The 22839-nt window shown below is 35.3% G+C and overlaps 1 pseudogene across 1 annotated transcript in view; it reads right to left on the bottom strand.

Annotated features, from left to right (window-relative positions):
* The window catches only part of LOC149541212 (nuclear transcription factor Y subunit A-1-like), a 125687-nt pseudogene that overhangs the window by 58672 nt on the left and 44176 nt on the right, over window positions 1–22839 (bottom strand). The window lies entirely within an intron of this gene.

Raw genomic sequence — 22839 nt, 5'->3', positions numbered from 1 at the left:
ATTTGAGATTAAAACCTCTCTTCAAATTTCAAAAGCTAGCTACATGAAAACTAAAACCATCCTAGACACTAAGATTGCATAAAATGAATGAAACCATCTGCCTAATCTTTTGGGTCAGGTAAAGCACAAAACCAGTAACAACTCTTTTCTCACAAGAAAAAAATTCAGATATTACCAAGGAAAACAGCCAATCTAAATGCACAAACACAACAAATTCCTGCTGGCTAAGTAAAGATCAGCAATCCAAATAAAACAAGATTTCAAAAACAGCTTCAGCAGCAGAACTGTAGTGTCAACTATTATTATTGATGTCTTGTGATCAAACACTTATTGTAGATTACAAAGAATACACACCTTTTTTTTTGGATTTATGCTGAGTATCATACAAAATTTATGCTTTAAAGCATAAATGCTTAAAACTCCTGAAAACAAGTTATTAAGGGCATGGTGTGATAGATAAAACTTGGCATTGTTGTTGTTGCCACCAAGGTTCAAACCCCCACCAGGCCATTAAGCTTGCAAGTTTAACCACTTGTGTAATGCAACAACAAAGGTCCCTATGTGACCTCCATTAATATAGGGTTGGTCAAAATAATATTGATGTCATCAACAAAAAAACATAAAAAGAAAATGAAAAAACTTTAAAGCAAAACGTACTCTCAAGAAAGAACAAAAATAAAAGCAAGCTGGAGTGACTAAATGGCCCACAATTCTCTAGCTAGAAATGGTACCTTTTGAAACAGCAATTGCCATAAATCACCATAGCCAATAATGCACACCCTCTATGATTCTAAACCTGTTGGACCCTCTGAGAGATCTGAAACCCTAACCATCAATATAGTAACATTTACATCAATCCTTCTTGATTATTCAAATTTGATGTCTTCTAGGATTTTGAAATGACTGTATAGTGAAAACTGAAAATGAAACCCTAGAATGACAATATGACCAAAATACTTGAATCTGAAACCTGAAGCACATTTAATGTTCCAAATAACAGGTGATAGGAAAACCATAATATAGTTCTGAAAACACACAAACCCTAGTCGTTGCAAGTACACCAAATTGACATTCTTTGTTCTTCTAAACCACTAGCATAAATAGTTGAATAGGGGTATATTGAAGTCTCATTGTGCATGATTTTAGTGTCACCAGCATAAACGACTGAAATATTGATTTCCATTGTTGTAGCAAATTGTAAACCTGGTCTAGCTTGTTTAGCACCCCATACTTTTCACTTCTTCAACCAATGTTTACTCAATTGTTTAATAAGGCATTCTTGAAGGTTCTGGTTCCATATTCATTCCCATTCCTAAATGTTCACACCTTGCATTTCTTGTAAAACATGATAGTTTGATATTTTGATTTATTTGAAACCATAGAAGCAAAAGACTGCAAACGAATGCCAATTATACTCCTTTAATCTTGGATCCTAAAGCTAGCTAATTTTTCCCTAAAAAAATCCCAGTTCATGAAAAAATCGATCACCAAACGTTGACCCCAATTTCAATGACCTTTTTGCATTTAAAGTGCATTAAAAACCAATTAAAATCCCAAGAAATAGTAAAAAAACCAAAAAAAAACATCGCAAGAAACTATGAAACCCTACAAAAAACTCAAAAAATTGATGAATCAATTAGAAATAATGTTGATTCCAAAACGAAATCGAAGTCAATGTGGAATCAGCATTGAAAAAGGTTGCAATTTGGTCCCTTTAGTTTTCAATCAGCCCTCTGGAAAACCCTAAATAAAGGAGTAGAGAAATTACAATCACAACAAAATTTGAAAGGGCCTGAATCATCCTGAAATGTGGGGAGCATGTGAGATAGTGTCAAAGATGCATACAAATTTGTTCTAAATCGCAATTCTAAGCTCTCTGCACACCTCGACCCATGGATTTTAAGGAGATCACGTATATACCTAAATATTATACACTAATTTTAAAATTATAACTATTATGCACTGTTATAGATGGTCATTTAAGAAGTAGCCAAACCCTAAAGTTTATAATTAAATTATGAAGTAATTTCAAAATATAAATTAATGTTGATTATTAATAGATGTGGATAACATATACGTAGAAGATGACAAAAAATAGTGGTTATTGAGTGATTAATCAAGAGTCGCAGCATGTGCAATGATTTATTCCCCAAAAAATTGGAATTTTTTGTTCAATTACTTCCACTGTTTTTTTGTGAGTTATCAAGTGAATAATCGGCAAAAGGTGATGGTTAAATGGATAAAAAAATTGTAGGACACTAGCAAAAACTCTAAAATCAACATTGATGAGAAAAAACCCAGAGCAATGTGATGTGATCCTTCATAAAAAATTGGAATTTTTTGGTCAATGACTTTCAACAAATTTTTTATGATTTATCAGACGATTAGTCAGCAAAAAGCGACAGCTGATTGGCAAAAAAATTGTGGGGAACTAGTATAAACCTAAAAGGGATAGTCATGAGAAAAATCCCACAAAAATGTGACGAGAATCTCTACCAAATCGATGTGGCACACTGAAGACACGGTTGGGAAAGTTGAGTTAAAAGTGTTTGAAAGTCCCTAAGTGCTGCAAAGTCAAGAAATAGCATGAGAGAGAGGCAATTACAAACAAAATTTTGCTCTCTTTCTACATTGTATATATTGCATAGCATGATTGATACTATTTCTTTTTTAACGTCAATTTTGTTTGCATAAATTTCAAATATTTAAATTGTTGAGATATGGAACAAAAGAAGACCATAACAAAGCTGCCTTATTTATTTGTTACACTATGATCTAAAAGAGCAAGGTAACAAAGTTTTGCCTTCTTCAGTTTGTTGAAGGCAAAGAACCATAAAATGATAATTATAATTAGTTGATGAGCTTAAGGGGCTTTTTAATGAATGGTTCATAAGGCACAACATTTGCAAAAGGTTTTGCAAATGGGGTTGCAAGCGAAGTGGGATTAAACTTGGAGGAAACTCTATGGTTAGGCACGTTTGAGATAGAGTTGTGGTGGCATGAATAACCTCCCACGAAGTCTCAGTGCTTCACCTCTATAAGCATCACCTAGATGCAATGAGTGCTAAGTGTTCCATTCATTTATTTTCATGAAAGATGGGCTCTTTTGAACCCCTAATTACGAAACATGGGTCAATGAGTTTGACTCAAAAGATGCACAGTTGAATCCCCACAGCAATATCACGACATTTTAGGCTTGTCAATTATGACATATATGTTCTCATGATCAATCAAATAGCAAGATATTTATAACTTTACTCAAAATTAATTAAATTAACCATGCAATTCAGTCTCTAACTTCAACATATATAAAGTTGATAAGTAGGAGAATATCTCCTACTTATCAATTGATGAGCTTAAGGGGCTTTCTAATGAATGGTTCATAAGGCACAACATTTGGTGAAGGTTTTGCAAATGGGCTTGCAAGCTTTGGGTTTAACTATAGAGGAAACTCTGTAGTTAAGCGCGCTCAGGCTGGAGTAGTACTAGGATGGGTGACCTCTCGGGAAGTCCCAGTGCTTCACCCCTATGAGCATCACCTAGATCTAATGAGTGCTAAGTGTTCCATTTATTCTCATGAGAGATGGATTCATGTTGAATCACTACTCATGAAACATGGGTCAAGGAGTTTGACTCAAAATCACATAGTTAAATCCTGATAGCAATATCACAATTTGACTTGCTATGGAAATTATCTCCTACTTATCAATTAATGAGCTTAAGGGGCTTTCTAATGAATGGTTCATAAGGCACAATACTTGGTGAAGGTTTTGCAAATGGGGTTGCAAGCTTTGGGTTTAAATATGGTGGAAACTTTGTAGTTAAGCATGCTCAGGCTAGAGTAGTACTGGGATGGGTGACATCCCAAGAAGTCTCGGTGCTTCACCCCTATGAGCATCACCTAGATCCAATGAGTGCTAAGTGTTCCATTTATTCTCATGAGAGATGGATTCATGTTGAATCACTACTCATGAAACATGGGTCAAGGAGTTTGACTCAAAATCACACAGTTAAATCCTGATAGCAATATCACAATATATAAAATTGTTTTCATATATACATGTGCATATATCACTCACATATGTGTATATCATGCCAACTTTTTATATAATTGTTTGTTGAGAAAATATAATGAAAATAACTTGAGAGAAAATATGGGGTTAATCCCATGTTTTTGTATAGAATTGTTCAGTGCTGGGGTGTTGTTGGGTCTGTTTTGGGGATTGGTATAGTTGATCTAGTTTAGTAAGAAGTGAATCTTTTTTGTATTTCAGATGTAATCAGCTTTATATTAATAAAATACCTATGTTACCAATCAATAAAAAAGAAAAAATTGAGAAAATTCTATAAAATGAGTTCTACTTATATGACTATGAAGACTTTCTTTTATTGACAATATTTTGTGAAGAAAGAGGTAAGAGCCTACAACACAATGGTAAATTGTGAGCCTCTTATCTAGGACGTTTGGAGTTCAAATAATAATAATTAATCACAACACAATAATACTTAATCTTGGCTTCAGCCTCTTACCAATCAAAAAAACTAATGTGAAGCAAGCTTCATTTGGATTTTGAAAAATAAGAAAACCCATATCATATTTTGGTGCTACTTCAAATCATGGCTTGATTGAAATTTATACAAACAAAATCAACGTTATGGCTTGAATGAAATTTATACAAACAAAATCAACATTAAAATTGAGTCTCCAAGTTAAAAATATATCAAGAGAGGGTTGTGCAAGTGATTTCAATCATTTGTATAAGTCCTTTATCAATTGTGCTATGGAGATGTTCGTTAATATGAATAAATGAAGTTATTGACCATTTTTCTTCATTTTCATTTCTTTTGTAAGTTCAATTTTTCCCCAATTTTTTTCTGATTTTTTCAAAAAAAACTTAATCCTTTGGTGTAACCCCTCCCGAGATTCTTAGTTCCAAACTCAGCATATCACTAATTTTACATTCCAAACATTTCACCAAACACTTTGCATTGAAGAAAATATTATTATAATTTATTTAGAACAATCTTTCTGAGATTCTACATCATTTGCTTATCTTAAACCCATACCAACATTCTTAGTTTAGCAAAGGCATTTTATCATACAATTGGCAGACATTCAAGAGTGCTAGTAAAAACATAAAATGAATAATATAATCTGCTGTTCCAGAAATCAGAGCCACGATTTCATAAATGTTTTTATTTCACCAACCTTCAAATTATGCCAATTACAATTGCAACTATGGATACAAAAAGTGCTAGACCAAGAGTAGATTGAACAACAAAGAACATTAAAGCAAACAATTGGCAGCTTTAATTTGGCAGTTGTTGATAAGATTGCTGATGATAAGTTTTATATAACATCCATCAATAAATCTGCAATAAAATTGAAACAAAATCTGACTTCAAGGACTGAAGATGCAATTAGTGGTAGATAAGGTTGAATGAAGCATCCAGCCAAATGAATTTATGTGATGCATTTACTTCCTCAGAAATCTGTTCCAGCTTGTATGTCAATGAAGTTTACTATGTGTTGTGAATGGATGTGAGATACTCAAGTTGCTGCCAACAGTCACTTTCAGACCAGGTAATTGGATAGTCTCAAACTGTGATCAGAAATATAACTCTAAACCTTTCATTACAGCCCGGTTCAATTATCTATCAAAATGTACATGCCGTCTCATATACTTGGACCTCCAAACATCCAATGCAACTCTAAAGAATGAGGACAAAAGTAAAGATTCAAAGCTTATTGTACTGGGAAGTCTGCCTGTAGCATGGGTTTGCTTCTTCAATCATTCATTCAACTGTGGAAACCAGAATTGACATCTCCTCTAGAATAGTACCTGCTTTTAGAGTGTCTGCAATCTCTGCTATTCAAGAATCCAACTTAAACATTGACTTGAATGGTAGATTCTGAAATAAATCTACTCACAAGGAATGTCTGGGCTTGCCTCCAACCTTCAATTTCCTAAGGGTTTTCATCCTTACAAATTAGTCTCTGAATTTCAGCAACAAGAAGAAATGGCTTTCATATACGATTCGCATAACATGCCCTTGAAGAAAGACAATGTTCGTTTAGAAAGACTCCTCAAACTCCAAGTGAACATCCATGATCAATGTGGGATAAATCATCCTTAACTTTTAATTCCTCCTTGAACGAACTTCCCAAACAACTTAGAGAGCTTTATTAATTAAAATGGCTTTATGCTGTCATTTTATTAAAGGAATTTATAGAAACAACTTAAATACTCTTTAACCCCCTTTAAGTCATCATATCATAAAGTCATTTTATATAATGAATATTACTGAAGTTAAACTTGATTTAACTTTTAAAACTTAACTTAAATCATTAAATCCATGATAATTGCCAATATCAACTCATGGGAATAATCCATCCACTTTTCAAATATAGATATGATGCCAACTGATCACCCTAGTGACTTATTATAAATATTAAATATGAGCAAAACATCCAAGTGACATGCTAAAGATAGACAGTGTGAATCAAAGTGTCATGAATGATCTCCCGAAGGCTCACCAAAAATAAGCACTAAAGTTTGGGGACATTACATTTAGTTTCTTGATTTATTCCAACGATTTATACTTCTATGTATTAAACAATGGAGATTTGATCATAAATAGAGAAATTACAAAGACTTTCTAAACCAGTAATAACCTAACAAAACGGAAACCACTTAACAACTAAATCTACAATGAACATTATAGAAAAATCACAATATTTAATACCTTCCCCTAATGGTCATCAGTCTAACTACCCTACCGAAGACAATTTACAGGTCTTTTGGTCACAAATGCATAGAAGGTTGCCTACCTCCTTCAGGTAACCAATGAATGAAATGCTCTACAAAATGAGAATGTTGCTAAGACCCTCCTTGGATCTGCAAAAATTTAATGACCAATGATCTGTTCAACTTGATGTTGGATAACAAAGCTATCCCTCTAACATCAGTTGTTGAAACCTGAAACCACAATTTTTTTGTAAAATTGGCAAATCCTTGTGTGCAGAGTCGGGCAGACCATTGCCCTAGCAACTCTGGGTGTGATCTACAACAGCTGCAATGAACCACAATTTTTGTGGAAAAAATCACCAAGCCCTAAATTGCGGTTTACAAAACATTGTTTTTTTTTGGAAAAAATGGTTTAAAAACTCCAAATGAGAATCCATGATTTCTAAGGACAAAATCATGCAAAACCCAAAAAATAATTTTCGAGGATAAATAGAAAAAACACAATTTTTGAGAAAAATAATCAAAACCATACATGATTTCTGAGGATTAAAATCAACAAAAACCCAAAAAAAGTTTGGAGACAGATCAGAATACAAAACTTTGTTTTTGAGGATAAAGGTAAAACCCCTTTTTGCCAAACGATTTTTGAGGCAAACAATGACACCAAAGCCACAATATTTTTTTATTTTGACAAAAATTATTAAAACCAAGCCACTAATTTTTTAAGGACAAAAGTTTGAAAGCCCAAGAGGTCACAAAACCACACATCACAAAAACCTTCACGTGCCAAAACACCAGACTGTGTGTGGTAAACTACCCAAAAATATGGCCAAAATTCAGTATGCAATAAAACAAGACAAGCAACATGCAAGTACATGCAACCAACGAAATTTGCAAACTTTTCTTCACCAGGAAATCATGCAGCCAAAGCCCTTGACTGGGCTTACAATTTCCAGCAAAAAATCTTCGAATCCACCAACAAATTTACAAAGTTGTTTTTCATTAAAAACAGATTATAAAAATTTCCAGAATAAATTCTAGGAAAAAAGGGCTACAAATTGTTCTTTTGAAAAATTGTCAAATCTTATAGAAGCCTATTGACCCACTTTAATACCATGTTATAAAACTTGATAGTTTCATATTTCGATTTCGTAAACTGTTGTTTATGATAGGTTCGGTCAGATTATTGCAGATCTATTTGCACATATATATGTGAATGTATGTTTCACATACATATCTCTATCATAACAAGTTTGAAAATATACTTGGAATTCGACCAGCTTCATGCCTAACTAAGATGAATCGTGTGATATATATATATAATTTATTTTTATGTTTTTTTCAATATCTTGTATATGAATCGATTATATTGGATTGAGTTAGTTAGTGAACACTAACTAATCATGACCTTTCACTATTAAGAGTCGTGACCGATCCTAAAGTTGCTATTGAATATAATATATATATATGCTTTTGGTGATGGGAATATACATATCGAAATCAATAAATGTGATATACTTCCTACAGTTCGAAGATCATCATATTTGCAGCACAATACTTATCATCGTAAAGAACTATCCTATATTAACACGGTATCAAAGCAAAATCTGGGAGAGATAAAAGTTATGGTAGGATAGTCAATTGGCAGGTGAAAAGGATTCGAGTTGTCCTATATAGAAATAACTTCATGAAGCAATAGTGGAAGAAGGGTGTTAATAATAGAGTAAGTATCTCAGCACCTTATTAAAATTGCAATATCAGAGCCACTCGATCTTAGGGGTCTTTCAAAGTACTAAAGTTGAATAAGGAATGGATTGCTGATAAACTTGACTATTTGGAGCACAGGTGGTGAGACAAAGAAGTGAGAGCACGTGTCCCGAGTCAAATCAATGTTTGGACGCGTACTTGTGTAGGTCACAGTATAGGATGGAAAGATTCAATGATGAATCAGATGTCTACGTCACTCGTGAATGTATATGCAATGCTTCTTCACTCTTTGCATGGATGTCTAATATCCTTATCATCTGCGGCACATTTTGGGACCACTTGTAGCTCCTACTCCATGTTCAGGTTGCTGAACACTACAAAACTCAGCAAGTTAGGCAATCAATTATCAATGTTGTGCTAGATGCAAAACATGCTCAACATTTTTGTTGTTTGCACTTAAATGTTGCTCAGCGTTGAAGGGATATATGATGGACAATGCCGAGAAGAGATATTGGAGAGTGTTCGATGTCAATGCTAATGGGCACCACGTCCTAGGAATGTCAGAATGTCGATGGTTGATTAATGTCAGTGCTCAAGTCAGCACCAAATGTGGGAAATGTCTATGTTTGATGTTTGTTCTTGCATTGCAGATTAATCAATGTTTGGATCAGATGGTTCTTGATTATGGTTGCTTCAAAGAAACATCTCATGATGTGCTTAATCTGCTGATGCAATGTTCTGGGAACATTCTGCACATCAAATGTTCAGTACAATCAACATCGAGTACAGGGATAGTCCCTACTTTTTCAAAATGATATTTAACTACAGTTTAAAAACGACCTACCGCAAATTATTAAAATGAGCATGACTAGGTCGTATGCAGGGTAACGCTTCTCATGCCTATACATTTTGTTCAACAAAAGTTGGTCAGAGGCATTTTGCAGATGATTAAAACCTCTACATTAATGATTCGAAGACTCCACATTTCAGATGATTGCTTTGAAGGCACACTAGAATATACTCAGCACTCCCTATTTAAAAATGAGGATAGGCAACAGACAGAGTAGATCCTTGCAGATGATGCAAATTTTTGAGAAATGCCCGTCTTCCCAAGTGCTTGTTGAGTAGACTTTAGAGATGACAGGACAGCGCTGAGCTGGAGATGCATCATTGGGTTTGATGGATCTATATGCTATTGGGGGATTGGGCTTGCCGGTTGGATGTGAAATGCTAGGACAAAGCTCTGCAATAATTGCCTACTCCAGTTTGAAGATAAAGATTCATGGTGGCTTGGTGCAGAGAGCTCAACCACGATATGAATGCTACCTATGTGACTCAGCTGATCATTTGGAGTAGATTGGGTGGTTGCCAGGAGAAATATACAGTAATAAGCTTTGTATCGAATCAACCGGAGCTCTTGATTAATATTTCTCCCATGATCTGATTGATTGCATTTGTACTAACTGAGAAATCACCATAATGTATGAGGCGACCATTTCTGGGTAGTGTGAAGCAGTCAACTAGACAATTATCATTATGCGAGATTACAAAATCATAATCAGAAGAAACAGTTTCATTGTTCAATATTGTTGTCCAATCTGCAAACTTAGTGTAAAAGAGGTCGCAGGGAAGGACTTCCATCAAGCCAGCTAGCTTGGAGGAGAGCGGGAAATGAAGCTGAGACAACCTCTCGAAGAAGTGTCAGAGGATAACTTTCTTTCAAAATCACAGGCTCTTGTGGCCAAGAATGAGAAATAAGTCACTACTGTAACTTCAGGGGGATCTGGGATCTTGCATTCTAACACCCTCGTTCGTTTGAAGGCCCAAAGAGAATTTTTTTTTTTACAGACACTGTACAAATGAGCCCTATGCCAAGTTCAAGAAGATGTGTCCAAAATTTGATAGTACAAAGGAAGTGGATGAGATCGGAAATGATGAGAATGGGCATCTAGAAAAGACTTTGAAGGGTTACTCGGCTTATTGTGGATTTGGACTCTTTTTCTTCACTATAAAAGTTCCAGCATTGGGAATCTTCTTCATTTTGTTTTATCAGTAATATCTACAAACTTGAGCTCACGTGCACTAATTGGGCTCCCCGAGGAAGGTACTGCAGAGCATGATAGCAGTAATAGGATAATGGATTATCTTAGTATTCCTCATCATGAGTACAGTACGGTATTCACTGTTAGTAGAGGCTCTGCTTTCAAACTTCTTGCAAAAGCCTATCCATTTCATCTAAATAAGGGATTGCTAACTATGTCTGACTATGAAAGTGAATCAATTAACTGGATGGCACAAACTGCATGGGAATGAGCCTCGTGATTATAGCATTTACACTGAAATAGAACTTGCTTCTTTACACTCAACTCTTCACTGAATTTATTCTTCCAGCAGTGAGAATAGCTGCTACAAATTCCCGGGAACCTAGGGACCCTAACCCTATGCTAAATTTTTTTGGAAACTTGGGAGAAATTGCTACCAACTTCAGTACTTGGTATCCAACCATTTTTTATAAGTTGGGGAATGTGCTTCATTCCTAGAATGCAAGTGAAGCATCTGCATATTCAATTTTATCACCTTGGAAAACTGTATTCGACCCTGCTAGCTGGGAGCAACTAATTGTCTATTTTATTGTAACTAATATGATGAAATTTTTATTTACAGGAATTCTTAATCAATCTAGCTAATCGGCAACTAGACCAATTCAACTGAGTTATGATTTGGGCATCTGTTATTTCCATATACCATATAGCGAAAATGTTGGAGGCTGCATCTTTCAAAGAGGCAGCAATCAGGATCTCGATCATATTGATTTAGAGGGAGCCTAAGTAGTAGAGAGAGAGAGACACACACACACACACAGAGAGAGAGAGAGAGAGAGAGAGAGAGAGAGAGAGAGAGAGAAGAGAGAGAGCAAACTCATGTAGTAGTGTGGCTGCTACAACTCCATGTTTGGTCATCATCGAAATCAACTCTACAAAATGGAATGACTGGGAATTTTACATTGCAGGGGAATAATAACAACTGTTCCATTCCCATTTGAACAATCTGTAGAAGGGAGATTTCAGAGAAAGGATACCCTCAGAGTTCAAATATGAACCATTTTAGATCTTATGCATATGGAGCTTCATTGGTGCAAGTGATATCAAGGATGTTGATGTGCAGGGATAAGAAAAGAATGATGCATTGAAAATGATATTGAGGCATTTTTGCAGATGATAACATCTAGGATTATATGAAATAAAGCCAAGGGGTTATTCCACTGAGAGGGAGCATTCTACAATTGAATTTTGTTCAAATATAAAATGGTCATAGTTCTTTGAAGAGGAAGAATCAACATTCAAAGGTAGTTTGAAAATTCATCACAGTCAACCTTGGACGAGAAGAACAAAAGGTTGATGCATGTACTTGGAGCTTTAAATAGAAGTCATACTATTATATATATATATTGGCTGATTACATTCACTCATGTTACTATGAAATCAGACAAGTACATATGTGTATGAGAAACTACTCCTATGAATAATGTTGTGATCATAACATAGAGAGTTGTCATAAGATCTGCCAAGTGGATCTTTGATCATAGTGATTCAGAGGAGTAGACCACAGAGATGGTTTCTAGAGAAGGTACATAACCACTAAAGTACGAATGGCTGATATTATCACCAAGTTTCATATCAAAGTAAAGTTTGTGCATTTGAAGACTAGTTTGAAGTTTTGAAGAATAAAGCCATTGCTAAGAGGGAGTCTTAGCATCAGTGATTTCTTGAAATATACTTTATTGGATTCTTCTCTGTGAGAGAGAAGTTTAAAGCCAAGCCCTTATTCTGCCCTCTTATAGTAGTTATGATGGATCCACCCTCTGATATGGTTCATGGTGGATGCCATGGTTGTAATTCCATGAAACACCACGTGAGAGAATCCGTGGTGACTTTATGTAAACATTTTGATGTCATGCATATGACTCCATGACTTTAATGGGCCTGCCCACTGTGTATATTACAAAAACGTGACGATCTTTCTGATAATATACACTTGTATTCAGCATTGTAAGGTGACGACTTTACAATGCTTACTATCACAACGAATATCATGCTGACTTAATATTCTTAGAAATGTCTTGATAGTTAATATCTCATGGACTTATTGATAGATATCATGCTGACTTGATATCGGTAGTGTATCAATTTTTTCTTTAAGAGATAATCATGGTGGATATTATGTGACATAATATCCATGGATATGCCATGATGAGTTATGGTAGACATCATGCAACATGATGTTAGTGCACATACCATAACCAGGATTTATAAATATCATGCTGACTTGATGTCTAATATACTCCTTGATATCACGAGTAAGGTGATACCTAAATCTGTTCATACTTAGTTAATCTTCCCTAGCTAAGAGGGAGTGTTGTTTATGATAGCTTCGGTCAGATTATTGCAGATCTATTTGCACATATATATGTGAATGTATGTTGCACATACATATCTCTATCATAACAAGTCAGAAAATATACTTGGAATTCGACCAGCTTCATGCCTAACTAAGATGAATCATGTGATATATATATATATATATATATATATATATATATATATATATATATATATATATATATATATATATATATATATATATATGGATCGATTATATTGGATAGAGTTAGTTAGAGAACATTAACTAATCATGACCCTTCACTATTAAGAATTATGACCGATCCTAAAGTTGCTATTGAATATAATATATATATGCTTTCGATGATGGGAATATACATATCGAAATCAATAAATGTGATATATTTCCTACAGTTTAAAGATCATCATATTTGCAGTACAATACCGTAATATTCCCACCCTTAATTTGGTTGAGAAAAGAAATTTATACTCAGGAAATTTTAACAAACAGTTGGTGTGCGAATTGAACATTGAATGTGTTAATACTACGGCAAAATTCTTTCCAAGATTAATATCCAAAGAATATTTTTTAAACAAGGTTATTCAAACACAACACATACTATCTCCAGAATGGCATTGATATAAGAAATTCAAGCCCAACGATAATATACTGTCCTAAACCAATATGCAGAAGAAACAATAGAGTTAATCTTCCACTTACAACGTAATTTGTCATCAACACTAGACAATGCAGTATACTAACCCCGTTTCACCACTGAAGAAAGTTGTAGTGGATGCTCAATTGTATGGGCTGCATTTACAAAGGTTCAACTCTGTAAGAATTTGGTATAGCTCTGATACCATGTAAGAATTTGCCTAAGGCAAGAATGAAATGCCAAGATCTAGAAGCTCAAGAGATAGCACAAGAGAGACAAGATGTGATCAAATGAGAATGGATTAATCAAATTATTGGATGTCAGATAGTTGGATGTCAGATAATTGGATATCAAATAATTGGATGAATACATTATAGAAGTGCCTTGTATATAAAGGCAACTGATATGACTAGGAGTTAGCAAAGAGATAAGCATAACAACTAAGCACATGTCCACCAAGAGTGGATTATCCTCCATTGTGCATGAATGTACGTGCAACAATGAGAGGATAAGAATGCAAAGGTGTATCTCATAAAGAAACGTAGTAGACAACATGTGCTCAATTAGAGTGCAAACTATTGTGTTGTCTACATGACAACTCATATAAATATGCAAACTCCTAGGTGTCTACATGATAACGAATATGAATAAGCATTATCCTAAGTAAACTTAAATAAAGTGTAATTAGTAAATACTTAATTACACCAACACCCCCCCTTAAGTGCAACTTAGGGAAATGTACTTAAGCTCACAAAAGCTAAATAATAATGCAAGATGGGTCCTGGCTACAAGGCCATGTTAGGTACCCATGTACAATATGAAAGTGCAAATGATATGCAATGCAATCTCTCATAAAGCGGAGAAAAAGGGAAGACTACATGGGAAAAACGCTCCCCCAAAAAGAGAGAAGAAAAATAAAGTAAGATGCATGGATGGATGGAGTAATCAAGACCCCCTATTATGACATACATCATGCATATACAATAGAGAATCCCTCCATAAGAAGGGAATAAGGAGAAATGAAATCCCTCCATAGTGAATAATCTCCTACAAGAATGATGAGTGCTTGAAGAGAAAAGAGAATCCAATGCCTACAAACAACATTTCTCCCCTTAGGAAGAAGATACACCAAATATAAATGCAAGAAGGCTTCCCATTGTGGATAGGAAGATGAAAAGGGAATCCATATGAAATATGTTGCCTCTGAAGTCTGAAGATGTGTCACCATGTCCTTGAATACTGAAGATGTCACGAACCAATCAAGATCAAGTCCAATAGAAGAAGGTGACAGACAAGGAACCAATAGTAAATGCTCTGTATAGGAATATGGATCAAACTCCACAGACCAAGATGCCTCCTCAACAAAAGTAGGAAGAGAAACAAAGAAGCCCCCCCTCAATGTAGAATCTACACCCATGAAATATGCTCCTGGATCAATATAGAAGTTGCACCATGAAAAATGATTGATATTTCTCCCTTGAGAAGAAATGGTAGCATGGGTGTACAAAAGAATCCTCCCCAATCAATAGGAAGAACTCTCGTAATGTAATTTGTCTCAAGAAAGTGCATAGGAATCTGCAACACATGAGTATGATCAACCATGCAATCTAACATCTCAAGTGAAGTTTGAGATTCATGTAAAGCAATGTCCAAAGACTCAAATGTCTTCTTTGTAAGTGAAAGGGACCTCCTGCAAATGTTGTAAGAAAGTATCCACAATCATGTCAAACTCAAAAGAAAGATCAAATGGAGAATCATGAGGGTTAGAGTGTTTCCTAGCAACAATTGAAGAAGGATCATCCTCAATAAAAAGAAGATGTATATCATCAATAGTGTCTCCCATATCCTCAATGTAGGACTCCACAAACAAACCTGCAATATCTGTCAAGAAGTAATCCCAAGTAACTGAGTTTGGAAGACAATGAATATCACGCAGCATTGAATCATGTGAATCCACGACTGTGTGAATATAAGCATCATCAGAAACAAAAGTAGATGTAATTATCTCAATAGGAGAATTAGTAGCTGCATCTGGAGGTAAAAGATCTTTTGGGAATGGAGGAACATGTGATGTAGTTATCTCAATAGGAGAATTAGTAGCTACATTTGGAGGTAAAAGATCTTTTGGGAATGGAGGAACATATGGATCTCCATACATCTTCCAAAGATAGATCCAAATATCATAAAAATCAGTTGACTTCATGTCATCAAGTGAATCCATAACCTCCATATCCATATGTAGAAAGAGTGCACAACAAATGATTGTAACAGTATCACCATTGTTTCACATATAGCAATGCATTATTCTCACTAAGATAAGTGAGAACTAATTCACTCCATTGCTTATAGTTTAGTGTTGTCAAGGTAATTAATTCTTCCTCATCCATGATGTACTAATCAATGCAACCCCCCCAAAATAGATGCTTTGGCACTTTATGCTTAGAGCAGCTACAATAGCCACTTGCCAATTTTGGGCCAAACTAAACTTCTGTTTTTGATAGTTACAACAACAAATATGAAGCTGTATATGACTCATAAAGATAAGACAGAAGACCTCTCAAGGATCTAATTAATTACAATTGCATAAATAGGCCAAAAATGACTAAATGCTGAAAGTACTATCTCCACTCAAAATTACTCCAAACTGATATCAGATTTGGAAAGTAGACAAAAAATCATGCACTTTCAAAAAAAATAACACCTAAATATGTGTCCATATAAGCACGAATGAAGCCTTTGAAGTTGTAGAAATCGGGATTGGCAATTTTCTGGAAAAATTCAGGAACAGAGATCACAAACAACCTGCACCAATGTGTAGATCACAAAATTCTACCCCAAAACAAAAAAAAAAATTGCTCGAAAAAAGGAGTCCGTATGGGGGAGATATTGTTGTTTGAAAATCACTTCTATAATTATTTTCCCTAAATGGCTACCATCACACCTCCAAGGAATCAAATGACTCTAGATTTCACCTCAAATGTCCAATTTTGATGAAACAAAAGTCGATTTGGGGGTTTTTTTGACCTTCTGAATGTCATACGAATATCTGATTTGCACCAACAAGCTCCAATATTGACCTGCAAAACAAATCTCTCCAATGGCTATGCAATAAAACAACTATGGCTCTGATAGCATGTAAGAATTTGGTATAGCTCTAATACCATGTAAGAATTTGCCTAAAGCAAGAATAAAATGCCAAGATCTAGAAGCTCAAGAGATAGCACAAGAGAGCCAAGATATGATGAAATGGGAATGGATTAATCAAATAATTGGATGTCAGATAATTGGATATCAAAGAATTGGATGAATACATTATAGAAGTGCCTTGTATATAAAGGCAACTAATATGACTAGGAGTCAGCAAAGAGAGAAGCATAACAACTAAGCACATGTCCACCAAAAGTGGATTATCCTCCATTGTGCATGAATGTACATGCAACAATGAGAGGATAAGAATGCAAAGGTGTATCTCATAAAGAGATGTAGTAGACAACATGTGCTCAATTGGAGTGCAAACTACTGTGTTGTCTACATGACAACTCATATGAATATGAAAACTCCTAGGTGTCTACATGACAATGAATATGAATATGCATTATCCTAAGTCACCTAGAGAGGACTGTAACTGCCCCGCATTACAATGCCAGTTTCAATCCGAACTGCCCTGGTTGGTTTATTGTCCCATAGCGGACTTTGTGATATGATGCGGAAGCACTACCATATGAGGAGCATGCGTCACTGGAATGTGGAGCCTCTGCCGTGAGTCCTGGACTGTGATTGTCTTCCGTCTGCTACCTCTTATTTCCAACGGATGCTTCTGCACCACCCGGCTTCACCTACAACTACCACCACCATACTCAAAGCCACTACTTCCTAACCACATAGAAAAGATGATAGCTGACCAAACCAAACTTCCCTACTATAGTTCTATAATTGATTTCACGAGTCCTAACTGATAATTATTACTATTGTAGTACTTATCTATCTATCGTAGGTCTTGTCTCCTATGATTTCCCACTTGCATATGAAGAGATATCTAATATCTGGACAAACCCAATTTGAAATGACATATCATTCTTCCGATACCTTTACCAACCTGTAAGTAATTCACTAAGAGTAGCTAGGTTTATGTCTAACTTTCCTTATTGTTTTAAGGGGTTTCATCCTTAAAACTGCCAGTCACATTAAAGCAACTGTCGGTAGCAATTTGCTAATATTTATCATATCTTCATTGTGTGAATCCCAATGCAAAAGGCTTCCTTTTATAACCTCTAAGTGTGGGGAGATACAAACAACTGAACAATGTGGGATAAAAGAATATTTCATCTTTTAGTCACTTAAGTCAATTTGTCCTAAAGTGACTTTAAATAATAAAGTACTTTACATTTCAATCGTCAACCTTAGGATTTCCCATTTAAATCTCCTCAACTGAAACTCAAACTCCTGTGACTAGCTGGCATCCTAAAACATATGCCGTCAACCTATCCGGATGGAAAGATAGACCAACTAAGCACCATTAAGGCTAGCGTGGAGAAGGGGGCATTAAAAATACTTATCATCTTAAAGAATTATCCTATATTAACATAAACAATGGAGATTCAATCTCCTTAAAATTTAAATAGAGAAATAACAGAGAGTTTCTAAAACAGAAACGAACAAACAAAATAGAAACTATCTAAACAACTAAAACTAAGATGACCATTACGAAAACATTATGATATTTAATAGCATTTCCTCATGCAAGATAAAATTAAAGCCATTCTTAATGAAATTTGCTTCTAGCTTTTGTACAAATTTGACCACATAGCATATGAATCTCCATATTTTCTAAATCATAGTGCTTTGCACAGATAATCACAAATTTATTATTTTGAGCAAATTAAGAAAAGATGTTGCTTCAACGAGCACTCAAACTCAACCTTATTGCCACTTTTGATTTTGTCTCCCAGAGTAACTTGTTGCACATTTATATGCCCTAAATCTTTGTCCTTGACATTAGAGCACTCACTTTACAAAACAAAAGCCTTTGTGATTTGGAAGTAGTATTTCATCAGTAAAGCCCCAAGTGTTGAATTAGAAAACTCTTTACCAAATCTAGAATCTCAGCTCCCCACTATCATTAAATTCCAAATTTAATGTTTGAAAAAACTCTAGATCAAGGAAACGTTGGCTTATTAATGCTTGAATATTCTAAAATATATAGAAAAATATGCCAATCAAGGAAACACTTCAAACCTATGTTCCACAAAGTTCCGGGGATGGGGACATATTTCTGATATGGATGCAATTTAGGGCCAAACTTTTAGGGGTCAATAGATGACTACTATTGAAAAAATAGGGGAATTTTATATAGAGAGATATTTCAAATATGCATATCATAATATTGATAAAACATTCATCATAGACATTTTAGAAGCTCAATACATAGCATTAGACTTGAATTGTGAGATTTCACATGTGAATTAATAAGCCAATTAACAAACGTCAAATGCTTTCACTCTCAATATATGTCATACATATAGCAAAATGCCCAAAGTCTCCAAATTTCAACCATGAAATGACATAAAATATCCAAATGTAAATACTACAACTAAACTACTAAACAATAAACATAGAAATCTGCAATAATATGTTGCTATCCCTAATCAGTAGATGGAAGATCTAAGAGTCTATAACCAAGTTAGATTTGATGCCTTGACCTCCCATTTTAACTGTTGTTTACTCCTTGAACAACTACTTCTTCTCTTGCTGATGTTCTCCTCTACGAATGTGAAAATGAATTTATTTTTCTTCTTTTTGGTTATTATATGCTCAGATTAGGTTTTGGTATTGTTAAATGTGGTTTGGGTGTCCTTGTGGGCCAGCCAACCTTTTTTTTAATTTTAAAAGTGTCTTTTTTTTAACACAAGTCTGGGCCTACTTCAAACCCCAGTAACTACAAGACTATCATGGTTAGTTATACATTTGCCAAACTTTAAACCACTGCTCTAAACACCATGTTATCTAGAGAGTTGGACAGGAGGGGTTGTAGGGCTAAAGGGAAGGTTGGTTTTTGTGCTGACTATCAAACTATGGATCACATCTTCACGATGAGCGCTATTATTGAGGAGGCTAGGCACCGCTCTGAGAAAGTCTACTGCTGTTTTGTGGATTTCTGTAAGGCTTTTGATTATGTTCCTAGGAATGCCTTATTTTAAAGACTTGGAGAGATTGTGATCTCAGATATGCTATTGACTGCTATTATGAGACTATATGAGGTGGTGACTAGTAAACTCAGATCTCCAGAGGGTTTTTCTAATCCGATTCAAAGCACCATTTGTGTGGAGCAGGGTTGTCTTCTTTCTCCTACTCTATTCGGATTGTATATTAACGAGTTCAAGGATTTTCTTGTGAACTACTCGCATCCTAGTGATGGGTGTTATTTGCATTAGGTTTTGATCTCCATTCTCCTTTTTGTTGATGATGTTGTTCTCCTGGCCTCTTCTCCTAATAGCTTAAAAAGACTCCTTAATGGTCTAGCCTCTTTTTGTGACCAGCGTCAACTTGTGGTCAATCTGGCTAAGACTCGTGTTATGATCTTTAACCGCTTAAAGACCTCTCATCTTCATTTCTTTTTCCAGGGGCAGGAGGTTTAGATTACTTCTTCATACATGTATCTTGGAGTTAAGATTTCGTGACCCCGCTTCAATTTGAGACCTGCTATTCAATCCAAAATTAGTAAGGGCATGGGATCTTTGGCCATGATTGAGAGACAGTGTTTCGGACATCATTTTCAAGACATTTCGTCCATGCTCTCCCTCTTGGACTCCTTGGTTAGACCAACCGTTCTTTATGGCTCAGTGGTTTGTAGGCCTTCTCTTCTTGCTTCTGATTGGGCCTCTATTGAGCGTGTTCCAACGTTTTTATGGCGCATCATTAGATGTCATAGACTCACCCCCCATAGCATTGTCCTAGTCAAGTTTGGAGCTCATCCTTTTAGGCTTGTGACTATTTTTTACTTGATCGGGTTTCTCCATCAACTTCGTGGTTTCATGGATTCTGATGTGGACCATCACAAATACTCTCATCTGGCATACTACTCTTTCGTTCAGATTATCAAATTTGACACTAGCACTAGATCTCACTGTTGGTACCCCCTAGCCACCTATTTGTTGGGTTCGATTGGGATTGACATTGATCGTCTCCCTCCATATCAGTTCTCGTTGGATGCTCCTGCTCATCTCCTCCCCTCTCGTTAGGAGTTGAATGAGTATGTTAGACAAGATATCTACAGGCAATACATTATCACTACTTGGTGTAATCCTTCTGGTGGATTATGTCCTAAGATGGCATTTTATGCAGAGCATTTTCTTGAGATTCAGAAAAGTATTATTGTGCGTCCTGCTTATCTATATCGGTGTTGGTGTCATGCCCTTTGATTCTCTTTGGGATCCTTCAAAGTTGGTTCTCATCATCTTTGGATTCGGACTAATCACCATTTAGATAGAGAGGATCGGGTTTGTACATTGTGTACTTTGGCGGAGGTCAAGACTGAGACCCATTTCTTATTTTGTTGCCTTATCTACTATGAGATCAGAGGGAGATTTTATTGTCTTTTCAGAGATTGTTTCTCTTTTGGAGTTCTTCAGATATGTTGATCTAAGGTGTCTTGCACTTCATTTTGTGAGCATACCCTTCAATCAACCACATCTCGGGACCATACCTCAGACTAACTCATCGCCGCCTTTTTCTCCCCCTTGTCTCAATCACGGGGCATGAAAAGGTCTTCCAAATCGGTCAGACATTATACCAATCTTTCCAGGCAATGGCACTCCTCTAGCGAGTCTCAGCAATGATCTATCACTTTGTATCGTCCACGATTATATCCTTCTGTGACTGACTACTTTGTACCAAGGAAGGATTCTTAGTCCTTACCTTTTGTTTCTTGGTCCTATGTTTTGTTTTCTTTCTTTTCTGTCACCATTTGGTGATCCTGATGTAGCTAGCTCTTCTGTTTGTATGCTCAGTCCCATAAACCTTTGTGGTATTTTGTTGGACATTAATATTATTATCTTATCTTATCTAACACAAGCAATTTGAAAATGGCTTGGGTCATAAGGGATAGCTAGACGCCCCCAAGACAAGTAGGGGAGTTGCAACCATCCCCGACCACTTTTAGAGCCATTTCGAAAACCATTTCCGCATTTGGAAAATAAGGGTAGGAGGGGGGAATAGGAAAATTTCATCCTCGTAACATACTAATGATAAGAGTGGGTCAAAAAGCCCAAGGGGTGTGTCCCTGTGGAACATAGCTTCAAACCCTACAAAGACAACTAAAGTATTATATAAACCTGCCTTGAAATGTTGCACATAACTAAAACTTAATTGAGTTGTTATAGATGAAGATTACCAGTAACATATCATTGTTGTCTTTTGTTCAAAAAATAAAAGCCTACAAGAAACAAACATTAACTTCTCTAGCATTCAAATGATGCAAAAGACCTTGTAACCTTGACAACACTATTGTAGACACGTATTGTCATGTGCAATGATAACTAATACATCTAAAAAATGAAATTATTGATTGTCTAACCCAAGGATGACAATAAAATGATTATCGAACTCCACAACCATACATTTTTTAAGGAATAAAACTGCTATTTTTAACATACTATTTTGTCAAGACTTAGAACATTACCAAGAGCATGTGTTTGGAAAAAGCAATGAGAGTGCTTGATGAATGCACATTTGAAGTTAAACAAACTTGGTTACACTTTTCAGGACTCAATAAGATTTTGTCCAAAGCAAGCCCAAGCACACACTTGGGGTATGTTGGACACCTTTTTTTATCCTTTTTGTCAAGGCACATTGTCATAGGCACTTAAAGAATTTTGTTTTTATAGCCCTTTTGGTTAAGCCACCCTTAAGAGCACATTATGAGATAGTTTGAACATTTAATTTTGTGAAGCTGAAACATTAATTAATGAGATAGATGCGGAAAATATTGATGAAGAGATTACCTTGGAGCATAAGGAACTTCAAGATGATTCTTTGGTTGCATGTATAGTTTTTAAGCATGAGGATAAAAATAATCAAATCGATAAAAGAACTTTTGGCACACATTCATGTTGATTTTCTGATTGTTTTTGTATATTCATTTGTTACCGAGACGAAGATTTGATCTTCCATTAAATATATTGGCGATGTCCCTTCACCAAGGGTCACCACTCTTGACCCATTAATTAATTCAACTAATTGTATAATAGTATATTTTATTATTATATAATATAATTATTTTATTATAATAATTATATCACAATAATATTAGAAGTATATTATCCCGCTAAT

This window comes from Cupressus sempervirens, chromosome 9 (assembly GCF_028749045.1).
Source record: "Cupressus sempervirens isolate cs-2001-9-10 chromosome 9, ASM2874904v1, whole genome shotgun sequence".
In the NCBI taxonomy this organism is placed as follows: domain Eukaryota; kingdom Viridiplantae; phylum Streptophyta; class Pinopsida; order Cupressales; family Cupressaceae; genus Cupressus; species Cupressus sempervirens.
This window is presented reverse-complemented; position numbering and strand designations above follow the sequence as displayed.